This window comes from Oreochromis niloticus, linkage group LG2 (assembly GCF_001858045.2).
Source record: "Oreochromis niloticus isolate F11D_XX linkage group LG2, O_niloticus_UMD_NMBU, whole genome shotgun sequence".
NCBI lineage: Eukaryota > Metazoa > Chordata > Actinopteri > Cichliformes > Cichlidae > Oreochromis > Oreochromis niloticus.
Window position 1 is genome coordinate 14128252 of NC_031966.2, and position 24617 is coordinate 14152868.

At 38.7% G+C, this 24617-nt stretch overlaps 1 long non-coding RNA gene across 4 annotated transcripts in view; it reads left to right on the plus strand.

The window, feature by feature from the left end:
• The window catches only part of LOC102082173 (uncharacterized), a 65944-nt gene extending 46390 nt beyond the window's left edge, over positions 1 to 19554 (plus strand). For 2 of the 4 annotated variants that reach the window (XR_003221593.1, XR_003221592.1), the window contains 2 exons: positions 17531 to 17657; positions 17997 to 19554. This is a non-coding gene — a long non-coding RNA (uncharacterized LOC102082173). Of the gene's footprint in view, positions 1 to 14795; positions 15003 to 17530; positions 17658 to 17996 lie in introns of those variants that run through there. The other 2 variants (XR_002063619.2, XR_002063618.2) reach the window with 2 other exon arrangements.
• Positions 19555 to 24617: the final 5063 nt, after the last annotated feature.

Sequence of the window (24617 nt, forward strand, 5' to 3'; positions counted from 1 at the left end):
GCAAATGCAATCTGAACCACCCAAATGTGGGACATTTTAAAGCTAAAATAAAGGTAAAATGTGAAAATACACACTTTTAAAACATAGTAAGGAGATTAAATAGCACTACACACATTCTGTATCAGTTAAACCTTAGCTTAGAGGTTAAAAAACATGAGTGCAGGTTATTGTGGGCATCAAGTGGGCATCTCTTAAAACAAGTGTTTTGTTCAGTTAAGCATGTACAGTAAAACACCTCCAGGACTCTCAACAGTGAATCACTGCATTGGAGAACCACCCCCACTATTGTATACCTGCTCTCAGCCCTGAAAGTACATACATTAAGCTATTGGGGTTGGACGATAAACATGCTAAATATTGTTGTTGCATAACAAACATTGGCAATGCCTGTGCTGTGTAGGCATTTAAACTTACTGTATTTGTACTTTTGCCACTTGAAAAAGAGGAAAAACAGATATCCTGGAAGATTTATCTCTATGAATTTGATCGGTCTGCTACACAATTTATACGGAAAACTTTGAAACCTCTATTATTGTTTATTGTTCATTTAATGTACCCATCAGGCATATGTAAAGGTGAATATGACAGAACTGTGTAGGCTTTAACATGGTTAAGTATGTCTTTTCAACTCCTTTAATCTAACTTAATCAAAAGAAAATCCAAGGACTCCTGAGTAAAAAGTGAAGTAGCCATGAGGAATGATACAAAAATGTTGTTTAGAGAGAGCGTTATCTGTATTTTGAAATTATATTGTGCAGCTTAAAAATGTTTAATTATCAGAAAACATGTACAGCAGCTTCACAATGGCTGCCATTTAGTAGAAACACCAAGTTTCAGAAGCAATAGAAAAGATCCTCAGCTCTTGGGTGGTGGAAACGTAGCTCTTGCAATGTCGGGTAGAATTTAAGACATTTCTTAATGAACAAAAACTACGATGAAACTTGTTCTATTGTTGCAATATTACCATTATGCAACATCATTACACATTTCTGTCTAGGCATAAGAGGTGTTTTATTTTCAAAACTCAACAAATAATATGCAGCGAGACCTCTAGAAGTGTGGTTCTTTTTTGTTATTATTGCACAACTTCTAATGGTGTTTTTCTTTGCAGGATAAAGTGATAATAGCCTTGCTGTGGGTGTTTTTTCCTTTGTAGGTCTTATAGCCTTAGTTACTGGGGAAAGGCGTATAGTTTTAGTTGGCCACATGCACAGACACAGCAGCAGCAGTAACACTTGCAAGTACAGAATAAAAACGAGAGGAACGGATTGTATGTATCTTTCAGGGAGACACTCCAAATTTTGCTGTACACCTCTACAGTGACAAATAGAGGGATTCTATTTAATTCTGTTGTCTTGGTGGTTTATATTGGACCTGGGACTCTGCTCAGGGCCTAAGGTATGTGCCCTAACCACTCAGCTATCAGGTCACCCCAAAAAGGTCTATTTTTAAGTGTTTTTAAGGACTGTTTTGTTTTGAGTTCATGTAATGAGAAAACTATGAATAACTAATGTTAATTGACCACGAGGGTTAAAAAAATCAATCTGGAAACAGGAAGGTTTAGTAATGATAGGTTCAGTTCTCTTTAAATGAAATGGGTCCTGGCACTCTCAGTGCTGTAGTTAATACTCAGAGGTTGAAGGCCAAGAAACTACAATAATGTCACAACCCATGCCAGCAGCCATATCCAAACAATTTCACCCACATCACCAAATCTGCTTTGCAGTTAAGTCTCATTTTCTTTCCTAGCTGTTATGTGTTAAACCTTTATTTGTCCACAGCTTGTGGACCTTCATGACAATGCCATCTGTGGTTGCTAGGGAGATTTGGGACACAGCTGCAGAGGCTCAGTTCATGACTTGCAGTGATGCCAGTGTAATTTTGCTGCTGCCATCTAAGCTTCGATTTTAACTCCAGCACCAAATTGACTCTTGAAATGCCATTCCAGCATAATGACAGACACTGCAACATGCATGGCAAACGTTTCCCTTTCTTTCGAAAGAAAGGGTGGGTTTTTTTTCCTTTCTTTTCTTTTTCTCTGAGGTAGGACAGGGGTGTAGACTAAAGCCCAGGGATAATGCGATCTTTATTTGCTGATACTGTTGGCAGTTTCTCCAGTCTGTTATGATATAGACTCATAAGGTATTTTTTCTTTACAAGCCATCTGCATGTTGTTTTATAACATTTTTTGCATATTTCACTGAAGTTTAAATGTAACTGTTAATGCAATTACTCTTTTAAACATTGTTTCATTGTATTAATATTGTGAAATATTAAGAAAGGTACAATATGCCAAGGTCCAGTGTGAGATCTTAATTGCCTTTTTTTTCCTCCTCTGTATTTCATTTATGCTCCTATAAAGCAGAATAGAACATTTTTTAAGATATATATATATATATATATATAACATACATACATACATACATACATACATACATACATACATACATACATACATACATACATACATACATACATACATACATACATACATACATACATACATATCGGTCAAAAATCATGTTGTACTTTGCGTATTGTGGATTGTGTCTCTTTCTAGCAATTTAAATACAGTCAGTTTAAAGGTTACAGAAGCAATAATAGAGCTGACAACCATAGATGGAGCACAGCTTGGAAGCATGATCAGGCAGGAAACTAGAGCACCATTGCTTCATATACAAATAAGATGTTATCTTAGTTCTTTTATATGGATTTTTTGGATGAAGAGTGTCATCATCCTCTGTTGCTGCCCTTATTTGGATACCTTGCTTAACAAGTTTGACATTACTATTACATGAAGAAGGTTCAGGGGTTTTTTTTTTAACTAATACTAAACTTTTAAAACATATTTGAATATTTAAATCCATATTTTCTTTTTTTTTTTTAACTTTAAACTCACAAATATTAGTATACAGGGAAAACACATATATATATATATATATTGCTTAATGTTTTGGCTAGTACTACACAACAGTAAACTCTAAATTAGCTTTACTTCCTTCTCTCTCTCTCTCTCTCTCTCTCTCTCTCTCTCTCTCTCTCTCTCTCTCTCTCTCTCTCTCTCTCTCGAACTATCACTCTCATCCAGTCATCACCTTGCCAGACACCTCCCTGAGAGACTTTCAAGTTTGAAGGTTTGATCAGACAAAAAGGAAATTACTATCATGGGATTTACTGATTGATGGGACTAGCTGTCTGTCAGAACACTGCAGGAAAATGAAATGGTTTAGCATGGCATGTAATACAAATTCAACACAAATGTGGCTGATAGTTTGGTGAGGTCCCAGTTACATAGATGTTAGACCACAAGGTTTTGTATGTACATGTCAAGCTTCACTTTGTTCTTTGTATTCTGTAGTCATATGGGTTTTATCTGTGCGTACAAAAGAGTTATGGTGAGCAAATCTGGCAGTCAGAAAACAGAACTGAATTTGAACTTGTTAAATACCAGAAAAACAGTAGGGCAGCTGATTAAATTTCAGGGCTGCAACAAAAATACCAATTACTCAGTGATCACTATAGATAGGAAATAATTGGCCAGTGAAGGCTTGCATTTTTGTATAATTAACTGAAAATTAACAATTAATTTCTGCTGCTAATTATATTTCCATGAGTAAGTAAGCAATTATTAAGGGGCACCATACCTGCAATATGACTTTTCAAAATATCACCTACAAGTAAGAACTCTTGAGTAATCCATTTTTCACTGACTGCAGGTTTTGATTCTCCGCAGACCTGCTGGGAAGGAGAACAACACGGCTTTAAAAATAATTCAGTAGCAACAATCTTTTTTGAAAAGGGATTATTGTAGTTAAGCATTTGTAGGGAGATGAGGCACAGAGAAAAATGCTCTCTTTTCATATTTTCTTTCTTTCTGTCACAATGGCAGGAGCCTAAGAAGCAAAAAATGATAGCCACTTGTTTGTGGGTGATTTCAGCAAAGGGAGGAGAGGAGCACCTCCAACGCAAAGTCTTGGCTTAGTGAAGAATGATTTCGTATTTGCCAGCAAACTGAGTCGGCAGGAACTTGTCATATTCATTTGCTTCAGGAGACAACACAGTGCAGCACCCACAGCTCCTGGATTCTACTCTCTCTCTCTCGTTCTCTCCCTCCCACTCTCCTCTTTTCTCTGTGTTTCTGGTGTGTGGCGGCATGCTGACGTGCACCTTAAAAGGTCTTTGGCAAGTGTGTGAACAGAAAATTGTGCCCAAACCTTTGACCAAAGTCTCCCTAAACAGTGGGGCTCTGCCTGAAACCATGAATAACACAGGATATATTTGTGGTATGCCCGTACCTCAACACCTTAGTGTCCTACATGGGAAAACAAGCTTGGAAATGCAACAGTGCCCCCAGTTGGTTAACGGGGAAACTGCTCCGACCACAGACCGTCATTCTTCTGGGGACATGAAGTAAAATAGGCTGGAAATTTGTCAGGAGTTGAATTTAAGAGCAAAGTGTCAGGAGATGCTTGAGGTGATTTGTTGGGATTTTAGACAGCTGTGAAGAGGTTGACAGTGTTGCAGGGTCTGCAGAACGTTCAGCTTTCTGGCTAACAAGGCGTAGAGGAGGCCTCTGAGGAAAAAGAGTTATCCCAGAGGTAAGAGGTGAATGCTGACATGGTAAAAATTAATTCCAGCTTGAAATACCTGTGGCTAGTGTGTGGTGAGTGTGTCACAGGAATTAGACACTGTTGCATTGCGTTTGATCTCTATTAGCTGGCTGTCATGCAAGCTATAGTAAAGGAAAATACTAGATTCCACCAGGAGCAGACTCAAGAAAATGCAGCAGTAATTTGATTCCGTGCAAATGCAAAAGCATGCTCAAGCAAATCTGAAAACGTGACATCTGACATCATCATTGCGTGTAGATGAAAATGGCTTGAGATTCTTTGATGATGGTCATGTTAATGACTTATTTCTGCAGTGTTAATTATCATATTTACATGCACTGGCAATGATAATGAACAACATGTTTTATTCCTGCCTGCGTGTGTGTGACATTTGAAGGATGACTAAGCTTCAAGGCAGCTCATTCAGTGAAGAGGAGACATCTTTCTCCTCTAACCATTTGACTCATCTCCTGCCACATTTAGATCTGGGTAGTAGGCAACAAACTGAATTGCATTAATTTTCAATGAGAGATGATGGTATATTTTGATGTCCTAACAGTAACTGCAAGCAAAGGGAGCTTCAGTGAAGGTTCAGATTTTTCTCTCGTGCTTCATCACAGAGATTTGTCACAGTTTACCTTGTGTGTTGTTCTACAACAACCTAAAATATCTTAAAATGTCCTCCAATTTCCCAGAGTAAATTAGAAATATCCTTTGGGGGGGAAATACAGCACTGTTTCCTAACAAACGTAAACAGCCAGACTGGTTTGGCAAATTAAATTTAAACGCTACCAGAAATTGAGTTTAGCTTTTTTATGAAGGAGGCAGGTGTCCCGCTTCACTTTACTGTTTATGTATTTATCTATCATTTCACACCAGCAGTTGGAAGGAAGCGCTCTCATACTCGCCATGAGGAAAAAAAACTGAACCCAGAAGTGAAGACTTACTCTTTAGTAGGTGCAGGTTTGAATCAATTTTTTAAATCATTGCACCATGTAAAGACCTCGAAAAAAAAACCTGTAAATGCATGTGTTACTTTAAAAAAAACATCTGGGACTATCTTTGGGGACAAATAATTCAGGTTATATACATAATTCAGTATTGCGATGTGAAAATTCTCAAATGCATGAAGCATATAAATTAAAAGCGCTCAACACAGAAAAACTAATTAATGCAAGTGCCATTACACGAAGATGAAAACAATGTTTTGTATCCTGTTCATTCAATTAGTAAGTAATTAGCCATCAGTAAAAGGTGATAAATTATACTTCTTTTCTATAGCATGGATCTTGAGTAAGGTAGAAATAAGACTACTTACTTAGTAAATAAAGTATGTGTTTGGTATGAAGAACATACTTGAGAAAATATTTTTCATTCAAGTTATAGACAGTGTCATCATTTCCACTGTGAATCAATCTACTTATTATTTTCCCATGCGATTAGTCTGGGATATAAAATCATAAAGTCTTCTGATTGCATATTTTAAAAAACAAAGTATAAATACGAAGACCTCAAAAGCTCTAAAGGCTGGAATCAGCTAACATAGTTTGGCTTGTAGCTCAGGATCCATTCTCGAGTTAGCAACAATGCTGCATATTGACAGTTGTCACCGGTGTTATTAGATTTATTTTTAATATATCTCCAGTACAAAGAATTGTTCATTCATTATACAGTGTAAATTAAGTAAACCCAATTCTCATTCAGAGCAGGTTTGAGATAATAAAAAACTATGAACCAAAAGTCCAATTGGTATGCTGCCCAGGTTTGCTGAGATTCTCACAACAGTAAATGTAGGAAGGAGAGGACAACGGTCATCCAGGACCATTGGTCCTTGTTAATGTGACACATATAAGGCTATGTTTACATACCTATAGATCAGACTCATGACTTATTAGCAAATCTATTTAGTTCATGCATCCTATACATTTAGAAACACTGCATGGAACAAACAAAATGAATGAAAATACCGGACATGTACAAACTCCTATGAATAATAAACTGCTTTGCATAAAATCTTTGGCACAGTAAACACCGTCTTCCCCTGAAGATTGTGTGACCTCCAGAGTTCACCATCACCAACTAGGTGTCTGTCTGAATATGTTATGAATATTTCCTGTATACATTTTGACAGACAGGAAACAAACAACAGCCCCTGGGAGAAACTTCCCATGTGAGTGCCTCGCTGTGCGGATACAGATGCAAAGGCACGCAGACTGTCTCCCTCCCTCCTTCTGTCTCACACACGCACACCTAATCAAACATCAGTTCCCACGTGATTGTCAGCAGCGGTGGTTTTACTCTCAATCAGAATCATTCTTTTATTTTAGTCGCCGTTTCTCTTTCTTTCTCCCACTCATTCTGCCACCCAGATGACTCCCCCACGTCCCTACTTCTTGTTGTTTAGTTTGCCTCTGCTAAGCTTTGGATACACAGCCCTCTGCTCCCTTTGATAATCTACACCGTGTCTTGCTCGCCTCCGGTTCCCCTCTAGCACTGGGTTGCTGCTTGGTTGCTGCCAGGTCCAGCTGGCTTGTGACAAAATGAATGACTGAGTGATCGGTTCATTTATAAGCATACTGCAGATGCCTTCTTCTCTAATACAGTATAAAACTACCTCGACTGATGTCACTCTACTAAGGACTGAATTATGTAAAATGAGGAACAATCACGTACTGTAGTTCCAACAGAAGCAGATGAACAATGAGAGAGACAGCCAAATGAAAGATAAATATGTTAAAAAGCCTGAAATGATTAAAAATACTATTAATAGTAACAATAAAATCAGTGATACTTTTAACACGTGACACAACAAAGATTATGCTACTGTCAAACGACATCATCCGTCCCCCAGATGCCTGGAGCTGCATCACTGAGGATACGTAGTAGCAACTGCACAGAAATGACCTTTAGTCCTGGAGAGCTACCGCTGAGTTAAGTACCCAGCACTCACTGATTCATACTCTTGGGTCAAAACAATGCAATGTTGCTTTTTAAGATACTAGGTGAACTGGAGCCCGAGCACGTGCAAGATAAAGCAACTCTGCCGCTGAGTCAATTTTTGAGCAGTTCAAGTGAGGAAAGAGTGAGTGTGTAAATTCTGAGTAAGATGTTGGTAGACTAATGTTTTGGTTTACAAAGGGAGCTGGAGGGGGCATTCTTCAGGTGGATCACACAAGATGCCACACGCTGAGGTCGCTTAAGCGGCTGTGCTACCTTTCAGAGACCTGAGAGCCAGGTTCAAACCATGACAAAATTTGCAGGAAAGTGTATGCATAGCAAAGGAAGTGGAAACTACACACACTAGGGAAGCAATCAAATTCTTAAATATTTCATGAAGTCCAACTGCAGGGATTTAAGTATGAATCACAATCATGTTGGAATTGTCCAGCATGAGTAAACTTTTCACCTCTGCAAATTTAAATTGCCAAATTGAAGGAGTGTTTTCTTGGCCAAGTAAAGCTATATAAATGAAATCCCACATCTGTGCATCAGCCAGGGCCTGAAGACCAGCTGTAAAGCTGATCTGGAGGCTATGAAGCAGATGGGTTCCAGCCTGGTTTCAAGCTTTTTGGCATGCAAGAAAGGAGAGATTGGGTTCAGAAATGAATTGCAGCAATTAGGTCTGCAATGTTACATTAGATAGGGAGGGGGGGGAAATCCAAACGTAAATATGTGCCGACAATAAATGATCAAAAGGAGCATTTAATTCAATACTTATAAGTTCTTCTGGGATCACAGATTTCCACTGTAATGGGGAGAAACGAAATATGTCCGGATGGCGTCTGTAAACGGTAGCTGTGAAGTAACTGTTTCATCATTCCAATATATGGCTTCATTGACTTACTCCTTCTTTTGCAGCATCTGTTTATAATTGTGCGCATTCCCTGTGGGGATTCATTCATGAGACACTTCCTCCTTCATACAAAACTTTCAGCTATGCAAGCATGAGCTGTGACACTTACTGTGCTTAAAAATATATGTCTTCTGAAAATGAAGCCTTTTTGCTTCAAAGAGCGATCAAAGCATGTTTAATATGTCAGAATGAATCGCTACAGAATGATGAAACTAGCTGCAAACAAACACAAAGCACATATGAGGCCATATTTTGCTTATAAAGCACATTATTGTAGTAAATTCAAATCCTGCAAAGCAGAGGGAGCCTACGGTTAGATTAAGTCGCCAAAGGCCCCCAATTATCAGGCTTGCGTGCCTCTGCAATGCACCACATCCATAAATGCAGCAGTCACCTTCTTCACTTTAGCCTTACAATGCTGTCGGTTCAAAGTCTATGAAAAACATTGGCGTATAAAAAATTTCAAGGACAATCAATAATCTAGTTGCCATACCTTTCTCAGACACAACAACATAGGAGGCTAAATTGGTCAACCAGGGAGTATGATGAACCATTTTCGAGCCCAATTGGACTTCACTGGTAATGGTTAGCTACCCTCCCCAGCAATATTAGATGTCATTCAGTGGGCTGCCGTGGGGACAGCAATTACCCTTGTGCTAATGTCTGCCTGCCCACTCCATCCCTGCTGCCCAGTGGCTCCATGATTTCTGTAGCTGGCTCTGGCTGGCCATTCTGTTTACAGTGGAGACCTCATCAGACACAGATCCTCCAGATTAGATCAGAACTCTGACCTGCACGTCCGCTCAGGCTCAGCTTTGGGCTAATGGCCACAACTGGCAAGAGATCAGGTGGACGCGAACACACACAAGCACCTACATGAACAAATACACACACATTACAAGGACATGCGACCGCATCATCGCAGTTATGTCTGTTACAAGTCACATACAGACATGGACCCACAAATACAGTAGTGAGTATTTTTCAAACATTGGCCAATTCTCATTGGAGGGGTTCGACACACTGAATGTTTTTGACATATGTGCTTAAAAATTGACTTCAATCATTAATGAATTTACAGTTTAATCGTGCTGCAAAATGGGTGTCAAACAAACTGCAACACACATTTGCCAAAAATGTTGGTTTTAATTAGAAAGTGTTTTCATTATTTATTTGGCTACCAGAGAGCACAAATAAGTTTATTTTTATGAAGCGCTGTGAAGTCACCTGCACATACCCCGAGGGCTTGAGCAATTGGATGAATATATCAGCTATCAGCAATTGGCCGAGCTGCTAATTTAGTGGACTGCCACCTGGAGAATTCAATGTGGTAAAATAAATAAATAACCTTGCAAAGCACAATTGCTAAACGGAGCCACATGTTGAAGCCTCCTGTATGTACACAAATTTTGATCATTCTCGTGATGTAAGGCTGCGACATGTTTTATAATCTCATGTCCAACAAATGTTTTAACTTGCAAGATTTCCCAAAGCCTGTGCTAGATAATCACCACTTCATGTTGCAGGTTGTGGAAACTTAAAATGTGTTTGAAGCAATGCCTCTTGAAATATTAGATGCATAAAGATTGATAAAGCCTGCATTAGTAAGTAGGAGGGTGGCAGTTGATAAAGTCACAGGTCAGTGAGGAGGCTCTGATTCATGTCCATTTTCGGAGTTTTGTGTTTCCTCCTTAATTTGTTTCCTTTCCACCCACTTTTTACTTTTACTTTCAGTGACTGCTTGGACTAGCTTTGGGCAGCAAAGCTAAATTGGGTTTAAGTATTTCCCTTTACACAAACCAAACCAAATTAAAGAACAATGTTTAGTCTGAGCATTTAAATGTAATCCTAAGGGTTCTTTTATATGTGTACAAACGTAATGAGCTGGGAGTCACACGAAAGCTATACTTGTATATTTAATGTAAAGCCAGCAGATCTGGCAAAACAGCAATATTTGATGCTGTGCGAATGAGAATAGCAGCGTCATTTACAGTAATAACATATCTTATCCCCATCTGGTCGTTCTTTTCAAGACTGCAAGGCATCTTTCATATGATTGCATCATTCAGGTACCTCAATTGTATAATTTAGGTTGTTCTGTCTATATCTATGCAAGATTGCATTTACACTAGTGGACTATATCAGTGGTCGTTGGTTGTTGGACTTACTGTGGCTAGTTAGACAGTCATAATCTTTTAATAACCAAAACACAAAGAATGTACAGAAATGTAATGTGTTTATGTAAATACAGTTTACCTATATTTAAGCCATTCCAATATTTATAGTGATATATTGGCCTCTAATTAAGCACCTAAGCATAATGAAGAACAATGCTGTTTGCAGAGTTTACAGAAAGACTAAAAGATGCTTTCAGTGTAGTCAACTGCTGTTCATTGTGTAACATGTAAGAAAATGTTGGTTAGAGCGGGTGAACTTTGTTTCACATGTGCAAAGGACATTGGGGAAATACGCTTGTATAGCTTCTCCTAATGAGACAAAAGCTTATGGGATAAATATGTCTTCCCCAGCCAGCGCTCTTAGACAACATAGCTTAGACATCTTAGGCACAACAAAAACAGCAGATGGGAGGGAGACATAGAGGATAATTGCTCTGTTTCTTTAGAGACAACAGAATCAATTTTTATTCATACTCGCAGAGCATGAAGTTCACATATCCGCACACGTAAGCACAGAGACATCCGTGTGACTAAGGATATTAGCCCAGCTTCTCGGCTTCTTGTTACCCTGTTCTCGTGCTTCGTCCATGTATCTGTCATTCAGGCTTTTTAAGCCTGAGCCCCAGTCACATGGGTCTCGCCAGTGTCAAGACTGAGACCCCAATTTCACCTGCAGTGAGCGGATGACTGAGAGCTGTCACCTTTGCTCAGTACTAACAGTGCATCCATCTGCTTTCAACACTTTATAGAAGGCTGTGTGTGGCTTTCTTGTGCCCACATGAAAGGAGAAAAGAAAGTGTGCCTTAGTTTGCTTTGTATTGGATGAATCTTCGTCAGGGAGGAAGGGGATTATTTCACAGCAAGAGGCTAGACCTCATTCATCTCCCTCGAACCTTTAGAAAGTTTCAGATATCAGGATGCAGTCATAGAATTGCTTCATATTTGGACTACAAGGTATTGAAATTTGAATCAACATCAGTGCAAACATTTGCATGCATTTGCCCGTGCATACATTATAATTTCTCAGTGGTATTGTAGATTTCATTTTGCATTCCCATTTTAACAATTAATTGTAATGGTTAGAGAGAAGCTTCCAAATGCAGAGACTGCAGCTGCAGAGCATGATGATGATAGCAAGTAGTGCACTATATCACGGGGAAGTCATACATAAGTAGGTGCCAGTAAGAGGAGGTATTTAAAGCGATGGATTCAGAGACACTAGCAGAGAAATGCTGGGTAAGATTGGTTTTCTTTTCTGATGCCTTGGGATTGAATAAAGCAGAGCACATTTATGTCTGCTGCAGTTTTACCTTAGAGGTTCCTTTATGTAGTAGAAGACCCTGAGCAGTGGCACACAGTAATCCATAACTTGATAAAGTAAAAGCCTAAATATGACTGGCTGTTGGAAATACCACAGGAATAACCAGAGTAACATCAGTCAGTAATTACTTTTAATCACAGCCACCGGTGGAGTGCTTTTAAAACTCCTTAAAACACCTAAAAAGCATTTAGTTATGGGGAAAATATGACTTTAAAGGTGCTTTTCGTGCAGCACTGAAGAATTCTAAAGTTTGGGCTTTAGATGGTCTATGTAGCTCTCATCTGTTTTTAAAAAATGCATTTGTTTTGCAAGAGAACAGGCTTTTATTATCATTTTCAGTGGATCAATAATGTAGCTGGGTTTCAGTGTACCTATTGTGGTATTGAATTTGAATGTGCTACAGCTTGAATTTGCCTTTTTGACAGACTTTTTGTCAATAGCAACAAATTCCAAAATCCCATCCCATACTTTACTCAGTATGTATATTATTTTACTACTTTATTCATAATGAAATCAGCAGAAACCACTGATAACCAGTTATTAATTTCTGTGTAAACTACCAGTATATTTTTGGACCTTGCTAAAAAAAGATTACTGGTGTTGGCTAATAGCTCTGCTATTTATCACTGGTATCTTGTAAAACTCATTGCCTCAAAACAGGAAGTACTGACTGTCATTATGCCTGCATCAGTCTTTTTATATACAGTCTTTGTTGTGGTTTGTCTGCATGAAATTTCAGAAGGAGCCTGATTCTTTGGGAATCGCGATGATTAATAAACTTTGATATCATAAAATATTTATTTATCACATAGATAAAATAGTTCCTATATGTGCCAGACACTTATGTCAAAACTTGGACAATATTATTATTATTATCATTAGTAGTAGTAGTAGTAGTAGTAGTAGTAGTACTTTCCATGCTGCATTTAATCAAATTGTTATTGTTTAAGTTAACTTAAAGTAGTAAGAAATTATGCTATACTGTGCTCCAGCTTGCCTTAAATTTCCTTAAATTTTAAAAGTAATTACACTAAACATCTTGTGAATAAAGAGTTGAAAGATGAGAGTGCCCTTCACATACCTACATATATACACTCCTGTCTGCTTGTGATTTTGTCTCCATTTATCAGTCATTACCCACTTTTGAATTACTGAACTGTCTGAGAGAGTGTTTCTCCACTTCTTACAGCTGTGCATCAGCTAAATGATAGCTCAGTTTGCTTCATTTCCCCTGTTGCGTATGTCTTTGAGCTGGGAACCACAGGTGCCCTTTCAAGTAATCCATTTTCTTGTCCTGTATTTGCATATATGCATAATTCATGACAAAATGGCATCCCTAGGAGAGGGTCCAATGAGAGAGCACTATTTTTAGTATGCACCTGGCATCAGCACCGCCCATCCTGATATCTCAGGTTCAATTACAAAGGTTGGGAGGAATAGCAGTCATGAAAGGTTGAGGTGTGCGGGCTGAGGATGGATATGTTAAACTCTTTTCCACTATTCTCTATGCTTTTTGTTCCCCAGAGTTGAAAGAACTTCTTCATAATGCAATCAGGCAAATGAAAATATTAACACGCTTTTGAACAAAGCATCACTCAGTCAGCGCGGCAGTGTGAGAATAAAGAAGGCCTTCATCATCCCAGTGCAACAAAGGAAAGGGAATGTGGCAGGGAGGGAAACATTTCTACTCCCCCCACTCAACAAAGGGAAGAAAAAGAAACGGAGAGATGAAAAGAAAATGTAGTATTTTTATATTTTGACACATCTGTCAGATTTTGGTCTGTGTGTTGGTCTGTCTGCGCCTGTTCTCCCTGACATTTCTGTTCTGTTCGAATCAATGGTGTTCAATTCAGCAGCCTTTGTAGACATGACGGGATAATATTGTCAAATCAACAATAACTGTAAACATAATACAATCTTAGGGCTGATTTCTCACTTTCACTTCCACCCCACAGTTTTCAGCTCACAGATTATATCGTTTAAATAAATATAGCAAACTCTACTCTAAGATAAGTGAACCTAACATAGCAGTGGATTTGTTTTCTTCCTTATCTCTGTCGATTTTTGTTTCGCTTTCTATTATTGATCTGACATTTGAATATACCTGCTTTTATCCATTGCATGGAATTGAAATGTGTGTCATTCAGTTTATGCAGAGTAATGTATTACAGTAGGAGATTCTTTTATATGTATATTTTGCAAGAGACCACTAGTACCTCAACTACATTTGCTTGTTTTATTCAGATAGCCTGACAATCATAAAAAAATAATTTAGGGCCATAAAAGACAGCAGTATTTCGTTTATATTTTTTAATGTTATGAAGTGAGATTTATCAATTTGTTAAGAAATATTCAGGGAAGGTGTTGCAAGCCATTAGTTATTTGGGTAATTGAGCAGCTCTGTTTTCTGTAACAGCCTCATTTTGTCTCTACTTTCTTAAAAGCATGGGGATTAGCCCATTTTTAAAAATGCATCACATGTATAGTGTCAGTAGTTTAAATAAATTTTTCTCAGTAGGTTTAGTAAATCCATATATATTTCACCCAACGGTAGCTTTGCTGTAGTTCCATTTCTTGCATTTTGACGCAAGGAGCAACATAGAGACTGAAAAAACAGCCAGCGCTGAAGTGGCAAAAACTACAGTTCCTCTTGGTGCTACTTGAGGCAATGCCCATAGACCTAAAGGTGCTATCCCCACATTCACACCCTTAAAGACCGTATTTATAGTCTGGTACAAAAATACAGTTTTGGTGTGTGGATAATTTTCCTCTTCATAACAACTCTGGATTGAATTTTCATCCACCTGGATAATTGATTTGGCAGCATGGCAGCATTGAATGACAGGTGTCCCAACACAACCAGCTGGAAGATGGAGCTAATCGGCGTCTTCTAGGCCTCGGCCATTACTTCTAGTCATTAAACCAGAGTCCTTTATTACATTTGTGCTGTTATATTCTTTTGGAGAATTTTTAACAGGTAATGTTGCTAATATTATTGTTGTGGGGTACTGACCAACCAAGATGTTTGTGCTTTAGTTTGGGTGAGTGGATTTTGTTATATGGCACTAATTGGCTGTTGCATTCATAAACTTCATGCGTTTGGTTAGCTGATAAATTAGCATTCCACCCATGTCCATATAAGGTCATGTTCTGTTCTGTTGAAGCTTTAAAACACAGTCCGAAACTAGTGGGTGTTTCTGTCTATGTTTTATACGATCTGTGTTTTTATTTAATTGGTATCTTGCATTATTCTTTCAACAAACGTACCCCCAACACCATCGCTATCCCCCAAAATATCTTAACCTTACAGCTCACATGACATTTCCCAGAGATGTAGCTGTGGCCTATTTTATTCCCTAAAGTGCTTTCAGCTTTGAGGACACGGGTTGTGTGTTAAAGAAGTGGGACAGTTTCCTTTTGAATGACATTATCTTGAGCAAAGTCAATGCTGTCTACCTGCTCTGCGGTGCACACAGGGAGACTAGTAGACTAGACTCTTCTAGTAGGCTGATCAAAACGTAGATTACTTTAACTTTAAAATAGTTAAATGTTCTATTATTTTGTTGCATATTTCTGTTTTGTTTTGGGGTTTTTCCACCTATGAATTACCTGGTGCATAAGTGTGCATAGAGCCACCTGTGTGTATGATGATTGCAGTATGAGGGGACAGGCTGGGATTGCTATCTCCATGATGGATTGCCAAGAGTAGCTGCTTTAAAATACTATTAGGACATATAGTCCCCAGCTTGCTAAAGGGTGTTCGCTAATGTATTGCTTCTCTTGGGACTGCGTTTGTGTCTGCTCCAGTTTAAGAGTTTGCACTTACAAAAAAAGAAAGCAGGGTTGCATTGTGTGTGTGTATAGAAACCCCATTTTCTAGAAGAATAACAGCAATAAGGCTTCTGTTCACGACACACGCAGCAGTCACACTCACGCTGCTGCATCTTCGGCTCGCCTTGTTTTGGCACAACACTTTGGTTATGCAATTAAAGCACATGAATTGATAGCACAGCAAAACACCAGTCCCAGTTTAATTCCTGTCTAATGACATTGCTGCTTAGCGGACCCCTGCCTCTAGAGGTGTAATACAGGAAAAACCTCATTAACTTTTTTTTGTGTGTCTCTCATTATTATTTTTTTCACTGAGAACAACCCACCCTTCCCTTATCTGTTGAATGATTAGAAGTGCAATGAAGAAAATTTTTAGTAGTACACATATAAGCCACACAAAACCCAATGGGGGTGTCCTCCAGAGAGATGCAGATGATCCTATTTTTCTGTGCATAAGTGGTGAAAGACTGTGCAAAGGAGACGGGACTATAAATTGTGGCAGCATCTCATGTTAGAGTAATGACAGCCCTAAATACATGCGGACAGCTGGGTCTCTGAGACTGTTGTTTATGCGTGTATATACTTTGTTTTTCTCATTCTGGGGTCAGTAACTCAGCCATGACATACATCATTTATGCTTGGTATCATCTGAAAATGTTGGTTTCAGCATGGTCCAAGTATTGATCGCTGGGTATTGACTGAAAACCAAGATGTCAGATCATGACGGTGGTGTAGTAATGCGGTTTTGTGTTCTGGTTATTAAACCTATCCTCAGTCCTCTCTGCTTCTTGCTCTATTGTGGTCTGACAGGTGCATAAAAGTGGTTGGACTATACTTGTGGTTTATTTCAGTTCATTTTGAAGTGGTAGAATTTTACTACTCTGAAAAGCATTAAACAGTGGGTTGATTTTCACCCAATTAGCTTTGTGTAAGAATAAAAGGACCTTTTTTTAACAGCGGGCCTTAAAGTCTTGTCACTGAGTTTATTTCACTTGTCATTTGTGCATTTTACCTTTGAAATGTCAGTTTACATCCTCTCGGGTTTTGTTGTCAGCTACCTTTGTTTGTCGTTGAGTGAGATAAATTAGTAGAAGCATTTTTTTTTTTTTTTTTTTTTTGTAAAAGCTTTGGCTCCCTTAACTTTTCTATTTTATTTCTATTGTCTATAAGGCTTATGAGATCAATCTGCATTTGGGAGGGAGAGAAAGGATGTAAGCCAAATATTATTTCAATGCCATGGACAAACTTCCAAATGCTTAAAAAATCCAGTCTACAGGGACCACTGCAAAAACTCAGTGTGTAATTGGCAGAATATTGTTTTTATCCAAACAGTTCTGCACACACAGCCATCACACTCTAGCCTCGGGGCGCACTGTTCAACTGCTGACAGATAAACTGCAGTTGAGAACATTTTTATTATATATATATATATATATATATATATATATATATATATATATATATATATATATATATATATATATATATATAGGCAAAATTATATTCTAAGTGTTTTTTTTTCATTTGGTAAATTTCCATTGGATAAATAATTGATGGTATTTGATGATCATGTTTGAGTTTCTTTTTAGTTTTCTGGTTTTCTGGTGTATGACATATTTGTGTGTTTTTGTATGTGCGTTGCCATCTTTGTATGTGTAAGTGAAACTTTTAAGTATCCTGATTCTGGTTTTCATTGACTGGGCTGTTCTAAGAAGGTGTGCTTATCACATGCCCTCAGGGAACCCGTGCTAATCCCCGGGAAAAGATGACATCAAGTGGAAGCAGAGCAAGGGATTATGGGGGATGTTGTGGAGCATGATCAACTGCCACTGAGAACTGGATGGACAGGGAGGAATTCTTCCCAGGTGAGACTAAACACAGCCCAAATATAATATGGAATACGATGAAAACAAAACCAGCGTATGAATTAACCATTACATGAAGAAGCTTCACCACTGCGAAATGAAGCAGGCTACTGCATTAATTTTAATCAGAGCAACAGGAGTAAGTTAAGGCTGGATAGCACTTTTCCCACTGCAACCAGTCCCTACAGTATCCTTAATTCAGTCAGCGCTAACTCCACTGCTTCTGTTTAGTCATAGAGAGTGCCAGGTACAATCTTTAATGCAATCCCTGTGAAACCAAGGTTTCGTATTTCACAGCAATTCACTGTGAACTGAGATTTTCTTTCTCTGTTTACACAGATAAAGATGTTGACTTTTGATGATGAAGCTAGCTGAAACTCCGCAAGATTTCTTGGATCCATATAGCAATGGAATTTCTGAGTTTGAAGCTTTGTTAATGCCATGCAGGCTGACTTACAGAGGAAGCATCTTTCATCAAAACGCCAACGCTCCAGACACCTGGTGTGATATTTAAAATATCACTCGTGCTCACATTGTTTAATTTGACCCTTTTTTATTGCAGCATATTTAAATCAACGCGGATCAGTATAGAGCAGTGTTCACAAAAGCAGTGCAGCATTGAACTTCTCCAGACTTCACCTGACAGATGTGCATGTGACACAGAAATGTACCACATTAGTAGGTTTTTAACCTGTCACCTCACTAGTCACCACAGTTAATTGCCCAGTGCATTTATTGCTAGCAAGTCTGCATCCTGCACACTCTATCCAGCCATCTCTCTTCCCTGAAAATGCATCTGAAGCATGCTGACCAGCTTTGTGCTGCATGTGAGAGATTATGGCCAATATCCTCACATGATTCCCCTGAAATTGTTCAAAGTTAATGTGTGAAAATGGCTCAGCAGTCACTCATATAGAGGACCCCCCTGAGAATTCACCCAACCTCGCAGTTCTCTTCATCTCATTGATTACAGCCTGTAATCTTGGTATTTTAACTGACTGTTACTGTGTTGGTGCAAGCAAACACAGCACCAAACGGCAAAAAAAGGTATCTGGTGAACAAAGCGGAGGTTTAAAGAGAGGCGTTCAAATTCAGAGTAGACTGAGCAGAGTGTAAATACTGGACTTAGATTCATTATGAATTCAAATGAATGCTAATGTTGCTCAGCATCTGTTGGAAGTGTAAATGAGCAACTGTTTACCACATCAGATCAGAAGGTGATAATGTCAGTTGTGTGTTCACATCTTGATTCCAAACCAGTGTGGCCAAAAAATGTCTCATTGCAGTATTAATGATTAATTTTTGAAACAACAAAGTTGGGGAAAAGTAAGATATTGTCAACATACCATTACAGCAATGCAATAAGTATTATTTTATGCTTGAAAAATTCCAAAATAACAAATAAATGCAAAATCATGCCTTGAGTTTGTACATGGAGATGCTACTGATTTCAGCTGTTTCTTTGCTCACAAGACCAAAGCGCCACAGAGGGTAGTTTTATACCTTTGTCATGGTCCTGGGTCTTTTGACCAAGCGTTTTGAGTTTTCTTGTGTTTTTGTCATTTTTTTTTATCATGATTTATGTTTAAGTCCACTTTGTTAGTCTTGAGTTTATTCTATAGCGCCAAGATTGTTCTGTTTAGCTTTTGATTATTAGATTCCCTCTTGTGTGTTTGCTATCTGTGTGTCTGTCTTTATACTTGAGTTCTTGTGTCTTGCTTCCTTCTTCGTGTTTCATTCTTTATCCATGTTTTCCCAGTCATGTCTCTGTGTGTCTGTCTGCATCTCTGTGCATGTGTCACTGTTACTTCATGTTTTACTGTTTTACTTTGGTAGTCTCCTGCCTGTGTGCGCCATGTTTTGTTTCGCTTCTCTTACTTTGAAGGTTCATTAGATTTCCCAGTTTAGTTTTGTATTGTTTATTCGTTCAGCGAATAAAGCTGTGTTTTGAGTTTAAGTCCCGTCTCTGTGAATCTGCGTTTGGGTCCTCTCCGGCCTGCTCCACATACAGTTCATGACAACCTTATGTCCTTCCTGGCACAATCCCAAAGAGACTTGTATCTGTTCCTGGTCTTAAACTAGAAACATTACACGTGTTAGGTAAATATGTATACCACTACCATATGGAGTAGCTTTTGAGTGGCAAACTGGAGACAGAACAAAGTAAATCCCCTATTTGCAATTAATCTGATATCATGTTATTATTTTTGACTGATGTTGGCATCTGTGACATCACAAGGAGATTTCGGCATTGCTTAACAAGACTTGAAAAGCAATAGTATATTATTGGTGAACTAACCAAACCAGTAAGGCACTGAAGAGTGGATTGCAATTTTGCCTTTTTAAAACCGCCAGTGTTCCACGTCTCCTCCAGATCTTATCAAGTTCAGCTTGGCGGGTTTTGTGTAATCTTGCAGACAGACAGACACACAATGCCAATAAATCACAGCTGAACTTTTTCTCCTGTAACTCGAGCTTATCACTAGTCCTAGCTTGGAAAGCATTAATAATTCCCCTTTTGAAGCTGATCTAATGAGCAGAAACACTCGTGTTGTTAAATATTTGTCTCATTCTTTTCTCTAATTACACGTTAATGGGCCCATGCTGGGTTCATTTGTTGCAACGTGGGCAAGCAGTAAATAATGGCTCTTTAGGGGTAGTTTGCTGGAGACTCGCCTGATGTAGAAAGGGACTCGCCTATTGATCTAACCTTAAGTTATTCGACATGCGCTGAGAAATACTGCTGCATGTCAGCTCACTGTTGAACTTATCAGTGAAGGTCTTTATTTATCAGTGTCTGCAGTAATCAAGCTAATTCAAGTGTATAGCTGCTCCTGGACTTCTACCAAAGATGCTACAGAAGTAAACAGGCAAATTAAATAAGGCTGTGTATTATCTAAAACCAGATGATAGGACCAGGGCAGATATCCTCTTATATATGTTTTTTTTTTTTTTTCTCGTAATGAGAACACTAAACACAAAAGACAAAACACAAAGAGGAAATCTTTGATAATCCCCTTTGAAAAATTGTATTACCCATAATTTTAAAACTAGTCCTTGAGATTAAACTGTGAGATATGGTCTTTGTTTCTGTTCAGGTGATCGCTCAGCCACTGTCCCTGTTGACATCATCATTTTTTAACAGTCCCTTTAAAACATTATAATGCTCCCATTCCCAAATTAAAAAAAGGTGCTGAGGTTGGAGAATGATTATAGTCATGGTTAAATGGAAATAATGCTAAGAAGGGTGCTTAAACAGCTGATGTCGATTTTTCTTGGGTGGGCCATCTCTTTTCAGTCGGACTCATATGCTGCGCATGCTTCATTAACTGATTTCCTTCATCTCCCTGGACACCTTTTGACTGCTCCCAGCTGATATATGTATGCCTGTGCATTTAATGCAGGAGTGAGAAGCAATAGCCTTGAGCAGACTGCCTTGCTATTTCACAAACTATCACAAAAGTTCTACCACTGGGAATATCTCACTGCAGTCTGCCTTTTTATCTCGTCACATTAGAAATCTTCTTTAAAAGTCTGTTTTCTTTGAATTGCAATGACCTTGGTGGGACAAAAAAAGCAAAGTAGTGCCTTTTTCGCACCTGCCAACTAATCTAATAGGATATGAGCAGTAAAGAGACAAATCCAACCTCATCTCTTACCTAAAGTAGGTTAAAATAAATATTAAGATTATTTACAACCACTAATCAGCTCAGACCTGATTAAGAGAACCATGAGTGCACATCCTTCTTGGTCCCTGAACAATTGAACCACAGAAATAATTGTAATCATCCTTAAGTGTCCTGGATTCTTATTACTGTTATGAACACTTGAACTGTAATGTTCCTCATAAATCATACCTCATTTCAGTGTCAGGGTGACCTGGTAATTAAGGAGATGATCCTTCAGCCAGGAGGATTGGGTTCAGGCCCTTCTGACAGCAACCTGCTGAAGAGTCCTTTTACAAATAATGTCAGGTACTGTGCTGACATTATAGCCTGACACCCCCAAATGGGAAGACAGCTCAAGCTTTGAGATTTAATAATATATCACTGTAGCTATCACAAATGAGAAATGTACCCATTACAGAAGCTGAATACTTTGTCTGGTTTTTTAGCTTACCTACATTTAGCTAAACAATCAGTGTTAATGTCTGTATCAAGAAAAAATGTGAAATATATTGTTTCTCATACGCAATCCTGGTTTCCACTTTTATGTGTCGTTCTAAATTGAACCCCATTTCTTATATTGACCAGCATTAGAATTCTACATAGAGCTGTGTTGATGTGTATGTAAGAAAAACGTATTACAGCACAATTCAAACAGTAAGGTTGGAACAGCTTTATGTGTGCCGCTGCGCAAACACGGAGGGCAACATTTGCATTTGCATAAAAAAACAAATTTGATCAATCAAGAAACAGCTGTAATAAAAAAGAAAGCACACAGTAAATCAAACGCTCACTTCAGGTGCAGATAAAAAATGGCGTTCGATATTTGCTTGCGCACAGATCTGCCATTTGCAAGAAAACGTTCCACCGAAATCAACTGCAGGTCATTATTTTGTTCATCAAACAGTCAAATATGAGTAAAAATTGCAATATGTCACCTTGGCACAGAAGAATGGATAATTAAACTAAACCGTAATGAAATGGAGTGTAGACTGACTTGAACACAGCACCTTAAACATCATCACCTTGTCATCATATATCACACACGCATGCATGAATAACTTTGATGTCAATAAGGAGAGATCAAGTGAAAGTAATTAACATTATTTATTGATATAGAGACTCTAAGCACTGCTTGAAGATGACTTGCTGACATTATACGCACAATGGGAGGAAGTAGGACAGGACCCCCATAGTCTAGGCACTGGTGGTGGAGCAGGTGGTAGATGTAAACATGGATGACGCTCTCTAAACATCCACGATAAGGTGGGGATGCAGGTGGGTTACACAAATAAGAGTTTGAAAGGCAGAATGACAAAATTGCTTTAAAGAACTGGAAACAGGTTATTATTGGCATGAGGAAGGAGGTAAATAAGAGTATTGGATCAATTTAACAACAGTGAACTAAGCTTAATATCATGGAAAAAGCAGAGGGAACAGCTGGAATTGTCCCAGTAATGCAGGTAGAATAAGAGAACACGTATCTTCGTTATTTTTGGGTGCCTGGTCTTAAACCAGTATATCATATTTATTTACGCTTATATTTCCATTAACACTGAAGAAACAACCAGCCCATTCTCATTCCCTGGGTGTTAAAATACTGCCAGTTTGTCAAAGCTGCAAGTATCCCTGACATGAGCACAAGGTGCTCCTTGGCATTGGTGCATTGAAGCACCATCTGTCTCAATAAAAAAAAACTCTGAAAGCAAACGCTCCAATTTTAGACTGACAGAGTCCACAAAAAGATGCAGCAGAAGTGGTGCAAATCTTGAGAATGTTTTTTTTTTTGCATGACATTTGGTTAGGTTTATGCACACAAGCTTTCTTTTTTTTTTAAAGATTAAAAAAAGATTGTTGTTTGGAATTAAAAGGGGAAAAAATTACATTTACAGTGTTAACCATGCACATCCAAAAGTTATGCAAAGTAATTTGTGTCCAGGAGAAACACACTTGCCATCAATTAACAAAATGTAATATGAATTGTATTAATCTACCAATAGACTAAAACTAATGGATAAGTAAGCCATCGTGAGCTGTAAAATGGAGCTGCTTTTAGAGGAGACAGATGAAGGTAGCTAAGGTCAAACACAACATTTGGCTGCATCTCGTTAATTATTTTCCAGAATGTTCATTAGCTTAGGAAGAGGCTTGTGTGCACGGCTGTCCTCTCAACCTACTTTACAGTCTCTCACAGGAACAAGGCTCATCCAAATACTGCGTTGTTTTGGCCTCTGCCCAATACTGCAACGCAGTTGGAGAGCTGAGTGAAGCAGGGTGAGGAGAGACTGTGGTGGCATCTTTGCTTGCGCCTTTGAGTTAGTGATGAGTGCTTTTGTGCCTCCTCTCGCAGTATTTGAAGGGAAGGAGGGCAGCAGGAGCACTCCTCACGGCCCCATAACAGGCCGCACCACAGGGTCCGTCAGGAGCCTGCCGAGACAAATCCAGAATCCAATTGATTTCAAAAGCCAGGAGACCAATGTGTTTACCTCATCAAGCACGCAACCGAGTGGAGAGCATAAACAAAGTGAAAGAAATAAAAGACTGGTGAGGGTTATCATATGTGCAGTGACCCTCCAGTAATGACACTCCTAGCTTCCCCACCTGCACCTTGCCAGTTTTCATATCCGAGCCTATCAGCGAAGGAGGAAGGTGGTTTGCTGATAAAATTCTGAGTGTTCCTGTGGTTGGATTTTCTCCAGGCACAATTATCTTCCCAAGGCAGTCATTCCACCCCCTGTCGGGCAGATGTGAATTGCCTCAATAAGAGGCCTGCCTTCCTTTTTTTCTCCCTCCACTGGTTGTTGTTTGTTGATCTCCCTCACAGCCGCAGCACTGCTGTGTCAGAAAATCAGCCTCAGGCTTAACTTATTATTAGCCTGGTTGATGCAATCGCTTTCTTCCAGATTGCCCCTTACATAGCTGGTGGATGACTTCTCGGACCAGGTAGTGACTTTAGATTTTAAGATTTCACTCTGAATTACAAGGAAAAGAGGAAAAAAACACAATCTGATTTGAAACAGGAAAGGTTTGTGGATATGGGCTGCCTTACTAGGTGAATGATGGCAAAAATAAGTTTAAGCTTGACTACACACCAAAAAAAGAAAAACAGAGGGAGATAATAGATGTTCTGATATTTTCTGTTTTGAAAATTCTAAATGTCTATATTTGACTCCGACTCACCGGAAGAAGCTTTCCAATTCCTGAACTGCGAGTTAAAGTGTTTCACATGCTCAGCAAATTTGGAATAAGAAGAGGTATTGCTTTAATTATCGGTTGTAATTGCCATGGAAGTCAT